Raw genomic sequence first — 14,026 nt, 5'->3', positions numbered from 1 at the left:
ACTCCTTATCCACCCTCTCCACCCAGCCTGCTTCACCTGTAGTCTTTCTAAACTTAGTTGATGGCAACTCCATCTTTTCACCTATTCAAATAAAAACTCTTGGAGTTATTCTTAAGTATCTTTCCCCCTCCCTCTTTAAATCCAATCCATTATGACATCCTGCTCATTCTGGTTGGGAGACAATTCTTCATGGCCTCTCACATTTCTGCATATCTTATGAGCAGAGACTTTGACAGTCTTTGCTCCTATCTTTTCAAGGATGCTTGTAAAGAGGACAACTTGGAAGCTAGAGATATTGCTTTCTTCTGAAGCAGAGGGCAGGTTTGCTGCAACACACATCTATTGCATATGCAACATTAATCTACCTCCCTGTATTTCCTCTGTAGGACTTGCGGAGCAAGGAGGACTGACACAAACACATAAATTGTTCTGCCTGTTGAAGGAGTCATAAAATCCTGCCTTTACCCGGGAGGCTTGTGTCATCTGCCAGCATTTGTAAAACTGTGCCCCAAGTAAGGTAAACTTTTAGATGCTTCACAGTTCTTGGCAGTCTTTTCTGGATGGAGAATGTCTTTAGTCTTTTCTCAATGGAAAACCAGAATGCTACTTTTAAAAGAAAAGCTATTATTTTGTCATTCTTTTGTGCAACTCCTGCAGTAACTCCCAATCTCATTCAAAGAAGAGATATAAAAGCCTTATAACAGCCCTCTAAGTTCTCCATGACTTAGACTCCAGTCACCTCCCTGACATCCCTGCAGTCACATCCCTGACCTCCATCTCTTTGGCCTCTCTGCTTCAAGCACATATGTCCTTTTTCTTCTGCCTGCATTCTGTTTTCTCATTAGACCTATAGAAAACTCTATTACCTTCTTTAAGCCTTCACCTAAAAGCCACCTGCTCAATGAGGTCTCCTTTGACCATCCTATTAAAAATTACAACTGTTCCCCTAGTCTCTCTGCAATGCTTCTGTGCCCCATTGTCATTCTCTACCTGTAATTTTTTTTTTTTTTTGACAGGGTCTCCCTCTGTCACCCAGGCTGGAGTGCAGTGGCTGGATCATGACTCCCTGTAGCCTTGACCTTTCAGGCTCAAGCAATCTTCCCACCTCAGTCTCCTGATTAGCTGGGACTACAGGCATGAATCACTATGCCCAGCTAATTGTTTTATTTTCATTTTATAGAGATGGGGGGGGGTCTTTGTTTTTCAGGCTGGTCTCAAACTCCTGGTTATAGTTTTATAACCTTCTGTGCTAAACTCTGGTACCTTAAAATATCTAGCAGATACAAATATAAAACCCAGATAAAAATGTATACTGACAATTCTGAAGACATTTCTATTTTTATTTTACAATAATTTTAATGCTATCTTGCTAAAGATTTACTTAAGTAACATGAACATGAAAAATACTTTGTACTTATTTACTTAATCTCTGAGTGCTCTTTTATTTATAAGCCAATTTGTTAGTCACAACATATAAGGTAACACATGTGCATACACATAAACACATCTAGACGCATATACACACAAAGATCCAATAGCTTTTACCTTGGAACTCTAGCCATGAGATAGTAATACAGTCTCACCAGTCTGAAAACATGTTCACATGGCTGAACTTTGTTAGCCTTGATAGGTAATCCAGTGAAGACTGTGAACCAAAATTTTGGGTAAAGCAGTTTCCACAGCAGTTTGATTTTTAGAGGCCAAACCTCTCCAGACTCCAAAGAACACTGTTGTGAAACAGCACCATATGAGAACATCACATAGTAACCTGGCCCGACCCTGCTTAGAACAGCAGCACAAAACCCCACTTTCCCACTCAACAGCAAACTCCAGATTCCAAACTATACTGGAGCCAAACAGTGTTACAAAAGAATATCAGTTTATCAAATTCTAATTTCCCATGACTATATCAGACACATGCAAAGTCACTAGAACACAATCCAACTGCTGCAGCATCAATCAAGCCCCAAAAGTTCACAAACTCAAAGAGTTGGGGTGCTTCCTCTCTCCATTGGTTGGGCTCAGTTAACCTGAAAATAAAAATTCCTTCAGAATTTCTCAAATGGAGAGGAGCTGATCCCACTGTCTGGTACCCACAAAAGACACTCACTTGCCTGGACACACACAAAATGACAAACAACTCCCCAAGAGTGTCCATAGTGAAACAGTCAGGGTACTTCCCTCTCTTCATCACTTGGGCTTGTTCAACCCACAAGTGGAAATTCCTTTAAAAATTTCCCAAATTTAGAGGAGCAGAGCCTTCTGTCTGGGCCCACAAAGGACAGTCACCTATCTGGATGCAGATGTCAAATTTCAAAAGCAGTTCTTCCAAGGTAATCAGGAACATGATTGAGGCCAGCTGCGGCTGGCCCCAAAGAGAGGGAACTCATCTCCAGCCAAAATTGGGTAAGCAGCTGCTTAGGAGGACTTTGAGACTCCTGGGCCATGGCCACCAAGCCAAAGTGTTCCTGGTTGGAGAACCAAAATCTGTTACTGAAATACCAGGGGTATGGTCTAGGTCCTGCTGGTCACTACACAGAAAACCAATCAATATCACCAATTATTGCCAAGGAAGGTGGCTGAATTGGATGCTGTAGCGTAGCAGGTGCAAGCTCATTCTCAAATCCATCTCCCTGACTAACTAAAATTATGAGTTTACATAGCAGGGAAGAAATGTAACAATGTGTAGAAAAACAGGAACTCAGGAGACCTAAGGAAGCAATCATGATTTATGAGATGCCTGATGTTCCATTGTCTGCATGGGATCATCTGGTGAGTTTCAATTCTTTGATACTTTTTGAGGTACCTATGGCTCCTTTTCTTTTTTTTTTTTTTTTTTTTGCATTTCCTCAGGTTTATTTATTTATTTATTTATTTATTTTTATTATTATACTTTAGGTTTTAGGGTACATGTGCACAGTGTGCAGGTTTGTTACATATGTATCCATGTGCCATGTTGGTTTGCTGCACCCATTAACTCGTCATTTAGCATTAGGTATATCTCCTAATGCTATCCCTCCCCCCTCCCCCCACCCCACAACAGTCCCAGGAGTGTGATGTTCCCCTTCCTGTGTCCATGTGTTCTCATTGTTCGATTCCCACCTATGAGTGAGAACATGCGGTGTTTGGTTTTTTGTCCTTGCAATAGTTTACTGAGAATGATGGTTTCCAGTTTCATCCATGTCCCTACAAAGGACATGAACTCATCATTTTTTATGGCTGCATATGTGTATATGTGCCACATTTTCTTAATCCAATCTATCATTGTTGGACATTTGGGTTGGTTCCAAGTCTTTGCTATTGTGAATAGTGCCGCAATAAACATACGTGTGCATGTGTCTTTATAGCAGCATGATTTATACTCCTTTGGGTATATACCCAGTAATGGGATGGCTGGGTCAAATGGTATTTCTAGTTCTAGATCCCTGAGGAATCGCCACACTGACTTCCACAATGGTTGAACTAGTTGACAGTCCCACCAACAGTGTAAAAGTGTTCCTATTTCTCCACATCCTCTCCGGCACCTGTTGTTTCCTGACTTTTTAATGATGGCCACTCTAACTGGTATGAGATGGTATCTCATTGTGGTCTTGATTTGCATTTCTCTGATGGCCAGTGATGATGAGCATTGTTTCATGTGTTTTTTGGCTGCATAAATGTCTTCTTTTGAGAAGTGTCTGTTCATGTCCTTTGCCCACTTTTTGATGGGGTTGTTTGTTTTTTTCTTGTAAATTTGTTTGAGTTCATTGTAGATTCTGGATATTAGCCCTTTGTCAGATGAGTAGGTTGCGAAAATTTTCTCCCATTTTGTAGGTTGCCTGTTCACTCTGATGGTAGTTTCTTTTGCTGTGCAGAAGCTCTTTAGTTTAATTAGATCCCTGGAAATCATCATTCTCAGTAAACTATCGCAAGGACGGAAAACCAAACACCACATGTTCTCACTCATAGGTGGGAATTGAACAATGAGAACACATGGACACAGGAAGGGGAACATCACACTCCGGGGACTGTTGTGGGGTGGGGGGAGGGGGGGGAGGGGGGAGGGATAGCATTAGGAGATATACCTAATGCTAAATGACGAGTTAATGGGTGCAGCAAACCAACATGGCACATGTATACATATGTAACAAACCTGCACATTGTGCACATGTACCCTAAAACTTAAAGTGTAATAATAATAAAATAAAATAAAAGAAAGACACCCGAAGCCTTCTTTCTTCATCCTTTGTCACCAAAAATTGCATCTGGGCACCTGCCTAACTTTCTGAAAGAGAGGAAAATCATATAGGAGGTTTATTAGAGATTGTCTAGTCTCGAGAAACTAAGTCCTGGAAACTGGACACATGATTGCATATGCAAAACTGAGACATGAACCCAGATGTTCTGAATCCCAAGCCATTGTTCTTTGTTTTGGAAGATGTTGGTTTCCACTTTGTGATGAATATTGAATTTTGTGGCTCCAAATATCTCAGCATGAGTCTCTTCCTCTTGAGGCTTTAGTTGAATTAGTTTACACAAATATTTGATCTGGAAACTTTTCTCTCCTTCTAGCCTGGTACTGGCTTGAATATCTTGAACAACAAGTCCTATTATGTTAAGGAAAAATTTGATTGATTCATCCTCAAATATGTATTTTTGTCTTTTCTAGCCCAACATATTATTTCTCTTATTATACCTATCATCAGAAAATCTGGAAGATTCAGTAACCATCAGAAATCTGAAATACAAGTCACACTTCCTGAAGAAAGAGGCCAACAGTAGTTTTCCTCTATTGCGTTTAACTTTCCTTTTTTTTTTGTAGAACTACTTTATTGTGGTATGACTGACATACAAAAAGCTGTATGTGTTTCATGTATAAATGTTGATGAAGATAGAGATGAATACATACTCATGAAACCATCAACACAACCTATGCCATAAACATATTAATCACCTCCAAAAGTTTTGTCTGCTCTATTTATTATTATTGTGTGTATATATGTGTATGTTTGATAGGATCATTTAGCATAAGATCTGCCATCTTTCTTTCCAAATTAGCAGGAGTACTACCTCTGATGCTGCTGAGGCACTTTGAAAATCATTATTTAGAAATCTGATTGGATGTCGTGCAACTAGACATCAGCAAAACGTCAGAATGGGACTTTCTGGCACTTATCCTCAGAGAAATATCAATTTAAACAACTACCTGTGCACAAAAAATACCTTCACAAGAACTAAGGATACCAAGTGAAAGATAACAGAATCTTTGTGTAGCAGAGAAATAAGAAAAGATGAATTGAAGAGCATAGGAAGAACAAGTTTACATTACCTGTGTCACCCCACCCACAGGCAGGGGACCAGGTACCAGAGCGGCAGAGCACACAGAGAGGCAACCTTTGTGTTGAAGAAGAAACGGGAAGTGGGCACTGAACTTTGGTTTGGACCAAAAACACAGAGCCTGCTTCAGTGAAATACAGTAATAGGTATGCCCCAATGGTCCCACACTCCAGGCTGGTACCTGCAGACTGAGCCAAACCAGATCTCACAGGACAGGCTCCAGGCTTGCCCGATGGACTTGGTTTCTGGGTATATCTTAATGCCAGATCTACCCCAGTGCCGTAGGTGTCAGAAGGTCCCTGGGACCAGGCCGGCCCCAGTGGCTTCATGCTCCAAACTGCTCCCAGGATCATGCTGGCCTCCACAACTCAAGGTTTCAGACCAGCCCCAGAACAAGGCTGGCCCCTGCAACTTTAGTCACCAGGCCAGTGTCCATAGATCCAACCTCCAGGCTGACCCCTGTGGATACAGACTCTAGGACTGCCTAGTGCCAGGCTAGCCCCTGTGGTCGCAAACTCCAATTCCACCTTAGGTGCCAGACTAGCCCAAAACTAGGTTGGCTCACAAAAATCCAGAATTCAGTCCAACCCCAGTTCCAGGTTGGCAGCCCTAGCCTTATCCCTTAGCTAGGTATCTGGCAAGCATCTGCAGACCCAGGCTCCATGCCTGCCTAGGTCTAGGCCAGTTTCTGCCACTCTACTCTCCAGGGCCAATTCCTATGGTCCCATCCTCCAGCAGACCCAGGGTCCAGGCTCATCACAGTTGACTCCAGTATTGGGCTAGTGCCCACAGACCCAGTATCTAGGACAGTTTCTGTGGACCTCGGTTCCAGAGCAGTTCCTATAGTCCTAGGACCCAGGCAAGCCTTTGTGGACCTAGTCTCCATGCCAGCCCTGAAGACCTAGGTTCTAGGCCAGAACTCACACACCCAACCTGTAGGCCATTCGCCAGCTTCTAGGCCAGCCTGTGTGGCTACAGGGACCAGTCTACCACCTATGGTCTCAGGCTCTAGACTGGCCCCACCCCATCCCAGCCCTAGGCCAGCTTCAGGCTTCAGGCTGGTTTTTGTGACCCAGGATCCAATAAACTCAGGGCCCAGCTGTGCTCTAGCAAACCCAGCATACAGGCTGAGTTCAGCAGATCCTGATGCTAGGCTGGCCATCATGGACCAAGGCTCTAGGACCATCTCTGAAGAATCAGGCTCGAGGTCAGCCCCCATCTACCAATATCCTAGGTCCATTTCTCCAGATGCAGGCTCTAATCCTGCACCAGTTCCAGGCCAGTCCCCATGGACTCAGATTCCAGGCTCATCCCAGTAAACCCAGACACTAGACCCATTCCAGAACCTAGCTAGTACCTGCAGACACAGGATCAATGCCCACATCAGAGCCATGTCAGCCCCTGTGGACCCATGCTTCAGTCCAGCCCCTATTGGTACAGGCTCTATGCCTGCCTTTATAGACATAGACTTTATGTTCATCCCCACATACCCAATGAAAATATCCACCCAGTGGATCCAGGATTTAGGCCCAACTCTACAGACCTAGGAACCAAGCCTACTACCTGCTGACATAGGCACCAGGCTAGCCTGCCTGAAGACTTCAGCAACAAGTTCACCTGCAGACTACAACAGACACCCTACCAAGAATTGCTGGATGATTGGGAAAGGGTTTTTCCAGACAAAGCCAGTATACAAAGACTAGAATAACTTTTCTGTTTTTCAAATGTGCAGACATCAATGCACAGCCTAAATATCAAGAACTATCAGAGAAAAATGATACCACCACAGGAAAAAAAAAGAATAACCAATAGCTGACCCTAAAGAAATAAAGGCTTATGCACTTTCTGACAATGAATCTAAAATAATTGTCTTTAAAATACACAGTGAGCTTCAAGAGAACACAGACAGATGACTAAAAAGAATCAGAGAAATAATACATGAACAAAATAGAAAGTTCAACAAAGAGAAATCATAAAAAAGAAATGCTGGACATAAAGGACACAATGGTTGAACCAAAAATTTCATAGAGTTCTTTGAAAGTAGATTTGATCAAGTAGAATAAAGAATCAATGAGCTCAAAGACAGATCTTTTGAAATTACTGAGTCAGAGACACAAAAGGAAAAAAAATGAGACAAAGTGAAGAAATCCTATGGTAATTATGGAACATCAGTAAGAGAACTAATGTATACATCATGTGTGTCCCAGAAAGAGAAGAGAAATAGATAAGAAAAGAAAGCTTATCTGATGAAATAATAGCAGAATACTTTCCAAGTCTGGGGAAAGAGAAATATACAGGTATAGAAATGTTAAAAGTGTTTGATAAGATTCAATCCCATTATGAGTACAAGATATATTTTAATTAAACTATCAAAAATCAAAGGAAAGGAAGATTCTGAAAACAAAAGGAGAAAAGAAGCAAATAACATATAAGGGAGTTCCAATAAGGCTAACAGCAGATTTATGAGCAGAAACTTATAGGCTGAGAGCACAGAATGATATATTCAATGTTCTATAAAAAAAAGTGTCAACCAAAAATACTGTTCCCAGGAATTTTTTTTTTTTTTTTTTGCAAATAATGGAGAGATTAAAAACTTTAACAGACAAACAAAAATTGAGGGAGTTTATCACCATCAGAGCTGTCTTACAGGAAATGCTAGAGAACAAATGTTAGGACACAAAGCATGTCATAATAAATTTAAGAAGACTGAAATCATATTATTTATCATTCTAGATAACAATGGTATGAAACTAGAAATTAATAACAGGAGACAGTTTAGAAAATTCACAAATACATGAAAATTAAACAGCATGCTTCTGAACAACAGATGGATTAAAGAGGAAATTAAAATGGAAATTAAAATTTATGTTGAGACCAGCAAAAATGGAAACTCAACATACCAAAACTTGTAAGATGCTTCAAAACATTTACAGTGAAAAAGAAGAAAGATGTTAAACAACCAAATGTTACACTTCAAGGAACTATAAAAAGAACTAACTAAGCCCATAGTTAATAGAATGAAGGAAAAAATAAAGATCAAAGCAGTTAAATTAAATAGAAACTATAAAAACATTAAATAAAAACCCTGAAATTTGACCTTTTGAAAAGATAAAGAAGATTGACAAACCTTTATCCAGACTAGGGGGATAAAAAGAAAAAAAGTTAAAAATAAAATCAGAAATAAAAAGGAGACATTACAACTTATATCACAAAGGATCAGAAGAGACTATTATGACCAATTATATGCCAACAAATTGGATAATCTAGAATAAATGGGTAAATTCCTAGATGCATAAAACTCACCAAGATGAAGAAATTGAAAATCTAAACAAACCAATAATGAGTAAGGACGCTAAATTAGTAATAAAAAATATTCCATCAAAGAAAAGCCCAGGACCTGATGGCTTCACTGCTGAATTCCACCAAACATTTAAAGAAGAACTAATGTCAATCTTTCTAAAACCTTTCCTAAAAATAAAAGAAGAGGGAACACTTCCAAAGTTATTTTACAAAACTAGCATAACCCTGATAACAAAGATAAGGACACTTCAACAAATGAAAATAATAGGCAATAGCACTGATGAACACAGGTGCATCAATAAAATATTAATACTAGCAAACTGGCCGGGCGCGGTGGCTCACGCTTGTAATCCCAGCACTTTGGGAGGCCGACGTGGGCGGATCACGAGGTCAGGAGATCGAGACCACGGTGAAACCCCGTCTCTACTAAAAATACAAAAAATTAGCCGGGCGTGGTGGCGGGCGCCTGTAGTCCCAGCTACTCGGAGAGGCTGAGGCAGGAGAATGATGTGAACCCGGGAGGTGGAGCTTGCAGTGAGCCGAGATTGCGCCACTGCACTCCAGCCTGGGCGACAGAGCGAGACTCCGTCTCAAAAAAAAAAAAAAAAATACTAGCAAACTAATCTCAACAGCATGTCAAAAAGGTCATTCATCATGATACAGTGGGCTTTAACATAGGGATGAAAAGTAGTTCAACATACAGATCTAAAAATGTGAAATCCCACATTAACAGAATGAAAAACAAAATCCAATGATCACTTGATAGATGCAGAAAAAGCATTTGATAAAGTTCACCATGATTTCATGATTATGAACTCTCAACAAATGAGGTATAGAAGGAATGTAGCTCATATAATAAAGACGATATATGATAAACCCACAGCTAACATTACACTTAATGGTGAAAAGTGAAAAACATTTTTCTAAGATTAAGGACAAGGCAAGGATGCTCACTCTCACTACTTCTATTCAATGCATTAATGGAAGTTCTACTCAGAGCAATTAGGCAAGAGAAAAAAATAAAAAGCATCCAAATTGGAAAGGAAGTAGCTAAATATGTCCCTGTTTGCATATAGCATGGTCCTATACATAAAACATCCTAAAGACTGCAGCAAACTAGGTTAAAACTAGTAAGCAATTCAGTAATGTGGCAAGATACAAAATCAACATACACAAATCAGTAGTGATTCTATACACTAACAGTGAAAGACCTGACAAAGAAAATAATCCTGTTTGCATAGATACAAAATATAAATACTTAGGAGTAAATTTAAACAAGGTGGTAAAAGACTTATATAGTGGAAATTACGAAACATAAATGAAAGAAGTGAAGAAAACACAAATAAATAGAAAAATATTCCTTATTTACAGATTTGGAGAATTAATACTGTCAAAATGACAATAACGGCCAAAGTGGTTTACAGATTCCATGCAATTCCTATCTAAATACCAATGACATTCTTCAAAGAAATATAAAACACCAAAAAATGTATGGGTAATCACAAAAGATCCCTAAGAACAAAATCAATCGTAAGCAACAAGAACAAAGCTGCAGATATCACACTACCTAACTTCAAAATGTACTATGAAGCAATAGTAATGAAAACAGGATGGTACTAACATTAAAACAGAAACATGGAGCAATGGAACAGAATAGTACATCCAGAAATAAATCCATGCATTTAAGGTGATTGATTTTTGACAAACTTGCCAAGAACACATGAATGAGGAGTGAACAGTCTCTTTAATAAATGCTGTTGAAAAAACTGCATTTCCACATTTGGAAAATTGAAATTAGACCTTATCTCACACCATGTATAAAAATCAACCAAAAACGGTTTAAGGACTTAAATGCAGGACCTGAGACTGCAAAACCAGTAGAAAAAAACACAGGAGAAAAGTTTCCTGATATTAGTTGGGGCAATGATTTTTGGATAGAATTCCTAAAGCACAGATAACGAAGGCCAAAATAGACAAATGGGATTACGTCAAACTAGAATAGTTTCTACACAGCAAAGGAAACAATCAACAGGAAGAAGAGGCAACCTATGGAATGGAAGAAAATCTTTGCAAACCATACATCTGTAAAGGGGTTAACATTTAAAATTATAAAAAACATAATAGCAAGAAAACAAATAATCCAAATTAAAAATGGGCAAAGACCCTGAATAGATCTTTCTCTCTCTCTCTCTCTCCGAGTTTTTTTTCTTTTTACTAGTTTATAATAATCTTAAAAACTCTATCACACCCATAAACCACACAGGTGAGAGGATGAGAGAGATAGAGAATGAATGCTACAATATGTGGACAGAGTGGGGAATCCAGGTATTCCCTAGGGTAGTGTGAAATGGAGGCAGGGAGTGTGAATAGGAGGCTATAGCTTGGATCCTTATTTGATGAATGGGGGTAGGCTAGCAGAGGAGAGAGGGACTCAAGTTGAACTAGGAAATAGGGAACATCTCACACCAAAGGAGGTGGCAGTTGGGGGCCAGGGGGATTACAGTACATTTTCTCCACAGACTACAGGTGTGAGTAAGAGCTTCAGAGACTTTCACCCCTACATAGGAAGAAATAGGTTAGAGGTTTTTGACTTAAAGCTCTCAAATTGGTATCTGGTCCAGTTTCCTAAAATGGCAGCTCACCATTCAGGGAGAGGTACTGAGAAGAAAAGTATAGCAAGAATATCTGGTTTGGAGATCAAATGAGGGATAAGGGGAGACAGTGGTGCTCTCTAAATCTGACTCAGAAAAGCAAGAATTGGAAGAGGACCTTGGGTGAAATGGTGGTCAACATTTTGGGAAATGACATTGCACCAGAAGCTGTAGGTATTCTTGAGGACTCAGGGACACAGAAGTTCACATTAGACAGGAAAACAACCAAAAGCAATAAATTAGGACTTCATGTTGCTGTAATCTGGCATAATATAAATCAGGTATTTTTTTTTTCCTTTTTAAATATAAGGTAACTTGTCAACACAAAATTTAAAAGCTGATCTTCAGCCACATTACTTCAGATCACTAGAGAATTCTTGGCTAAAGAGTAGTGGATAGTAAATAAAACTCAACATCTTAAGAACCATCAGCTCACATTGCCCAGTGACAAGTGGAAAGGGAAGGGCTTATTTGATCCAATAATTTTTTTTTTAAAGAAAGCCCAATTCTTCATCTTTAACAGAAGAAAGGTGTAAAAATTTATAGCAAAGCATTATCTAAATTTAAAGTTACAGAAAAGTGTTAAATTTCTAGCTAGCTTCTCATCAGTTGGAAGTGAGACCATTGGGCATGGAGTGGATAAAGGGGTTCCCTAAGAATAAACACGGGGCAAGAGGGGCTGTTTCCAAGGTAGGCTCATCTCCAGTTGTTAGAACCATGCTCATTAGGAAAAGGAAGCGCTCAAGGAACTTAAAGCTTCGTGGAGTTTTTTTCCCCCGCTTTCTTCTTTAAACTGAGGGGCTGCACTTGAAGGTACTTGTGGAGCCACTCACACACAATGCTACTCAAACCCACGCTACATTCACACAGACACATGATATTAAAATTTATACTGTAGAGCAATATTCTTAGCCAGTGTAGAGAAAACAAGTGCATTTTAATGTTTTCTTTCTTTGTGTGTTTTTAAGCCCAAACTCCAATGTGATCCATCATTCCTTGCCTACCTAATTCCTCAAGTAAGGTATTTTTTGTTTGTTTGTTTTACTTTTTTTTTTTTGGAGGGGAAAAGAATAGGGAATGAGGGTAGTAGGTAAGTCAGGAGAGAGGCAACAGTGAGAAAGGGATCTTGGTTATGCTGAATGGTCACTGTGCTTATCTAGATTTGGAAAGGGGAGTCTGGAGTCAAGATGCAAATACAAAGACAGATTTTAGAGCAAGGAAAAAAATTGGAAGGAAATTAGAAGTGCTAGTCCAGTGACAACATGAATGATGAAAGAGCAAAATGGACTTATTATTGTTTTGGAGAAACAGCAATAAGACATCAACACAACCTGGGGTAGTGGTTCACGTGTGTGTACTGGAAAGGAGGTGAAGTTCACTCTGCGGCACTCGTGGTAAGTGTTCCAGCTCTGGGCTCCGCAAGCATGGGGCAGCTCACCCCACTCACCCCGCCCCAGGGGGATGAGTGAGAAGGGTGAGAAAAGGCTTCTCCAGGTCTAGGCAGTGGGAGGAGGAGGCTGTTCCAGGTCCCAGAATCACCCAGGGCAGCTCTCTGTGGAGTACGGACACCCCTCCCCAGCCAGCTGCCGCTAGCTCCCCATTGCCATCCTGAATAGACATTTCTCAAAAGAAGACATAAAAATAATTAATGGTTTTTTTTCTTAATGCTCAACAGTACTCATTATCAAGAAAAGGCAAATTAAAATCACAATATCACCTCACACCTTTTAGAATTGCTATTATCAAGAAGATGAAAGATAACAACTGTTGGAGAGGATGTGAGGAGATGAGAACCCTTGTGCACTGTTGGTGGGAATGTAAATTAGTGTAGCCTTATGCAAAACAGTACGGAGATTCCTCAAAAAGCTAAAAATAGAGCTATCATATGATCCAGCAATCCCTACTGCATATATGTTTAAAGGAAATTAAATCAGTACAGGCACAGCTCATTTTATTGCACTTCACCTTATAGTACTTCACAGGTACTGTAGTTTTACAAATATAAAAAGTTTGTGTCAACCCTGCATCAAGCAAGTCTACTGGCACCATTTTTCCAACAAATGTTCTCCCTTCCTGTCTGTGTTACATTTTGGTCATTCCCACGATATTCAGACTTTTTCTTTGTTATTGTGTCTGTTAAGGTGATCTGTGATCAGTGATTTTTGATGGTGCTAGTTTAGCTGTTCTGGAGCACCACAAACTGCACCCATATAAGACAGCAAACTTAATTGATAACTGTTGTGTGTGTTCTGACTGCCTCACCGACTGACCGTTCCCAGACTCTCTCCCTCTCTTCCAGCCTCACTATTCCCTGAGACACAACAACATTTAAATTATGCCAGTTATAAACCATACAATGATCTATAAGTATTCAAGTGAAGAGAAGAGTCACGAGTCTTTCATTTTAAACAAAAAGCAAAAAATGATTAAGCATAGTGAGGAAGGCAGGTCAAAATCCAAGACAGTCCAAAAGCTAGGTCTTTTGCACCAAACAGCCAAGTTGTGAATGCAAGAAAAAGTCTTTGAAGGAAATTAATAGTGCTAATCCAGTGAACACATAAATGATAAGAAAGCAAAATGGCCTTATTGCTGTTTTGGAGCAAGTTTTAGTGCTCTGGATAGAAAATTAAACTAGCCACAACATTCATAAACCAAAGCTTAACCCCCAGCAAGACTCTAAATCTTTTAAGTTATTTGAAAATAACTAAGAGAGGTGAGGAAGCTGCAGAAAAAAAGTTGGAAGCTAGCAGAGGTTGGTT

General features: G+C 39.8%; 1 protein-coding gene across 3 annotated transcripts in view; it reads left to right on the top strand.

Annotated features, from left to right (window-relative positions):
- The window catches only part of GLYATL2 (glycine-N-acyltransferase like 2), a 63,119-nt gene that overhangs the window by 28,799 nt on the left and 20,294 nt on the right, over positions 1 to 14,026 (top strand). The window lies entirely within an intron of this gene.

The sequence above is a fragment of the Hylobates moloch genome, unplaced genomic scaffold (genome assembly GCF_009828535.3).
Source record: "Hylobates moloch isolate HMO894 unplaced genomic scaffold, HMol_V3 SCAFFOLD_5, whole genome shotgun sequence".
NCBI lineage: Eukaryota > Metazoa > Chordata > Mammalia > Primates > Hylobatidae > Hylobates > Hylobates moloch.
The sequence above is the reverse complement of the archived record's forward strand: the minus strand, read 5'-3'. Positions and strand labels throughout refer to the sequence as shown.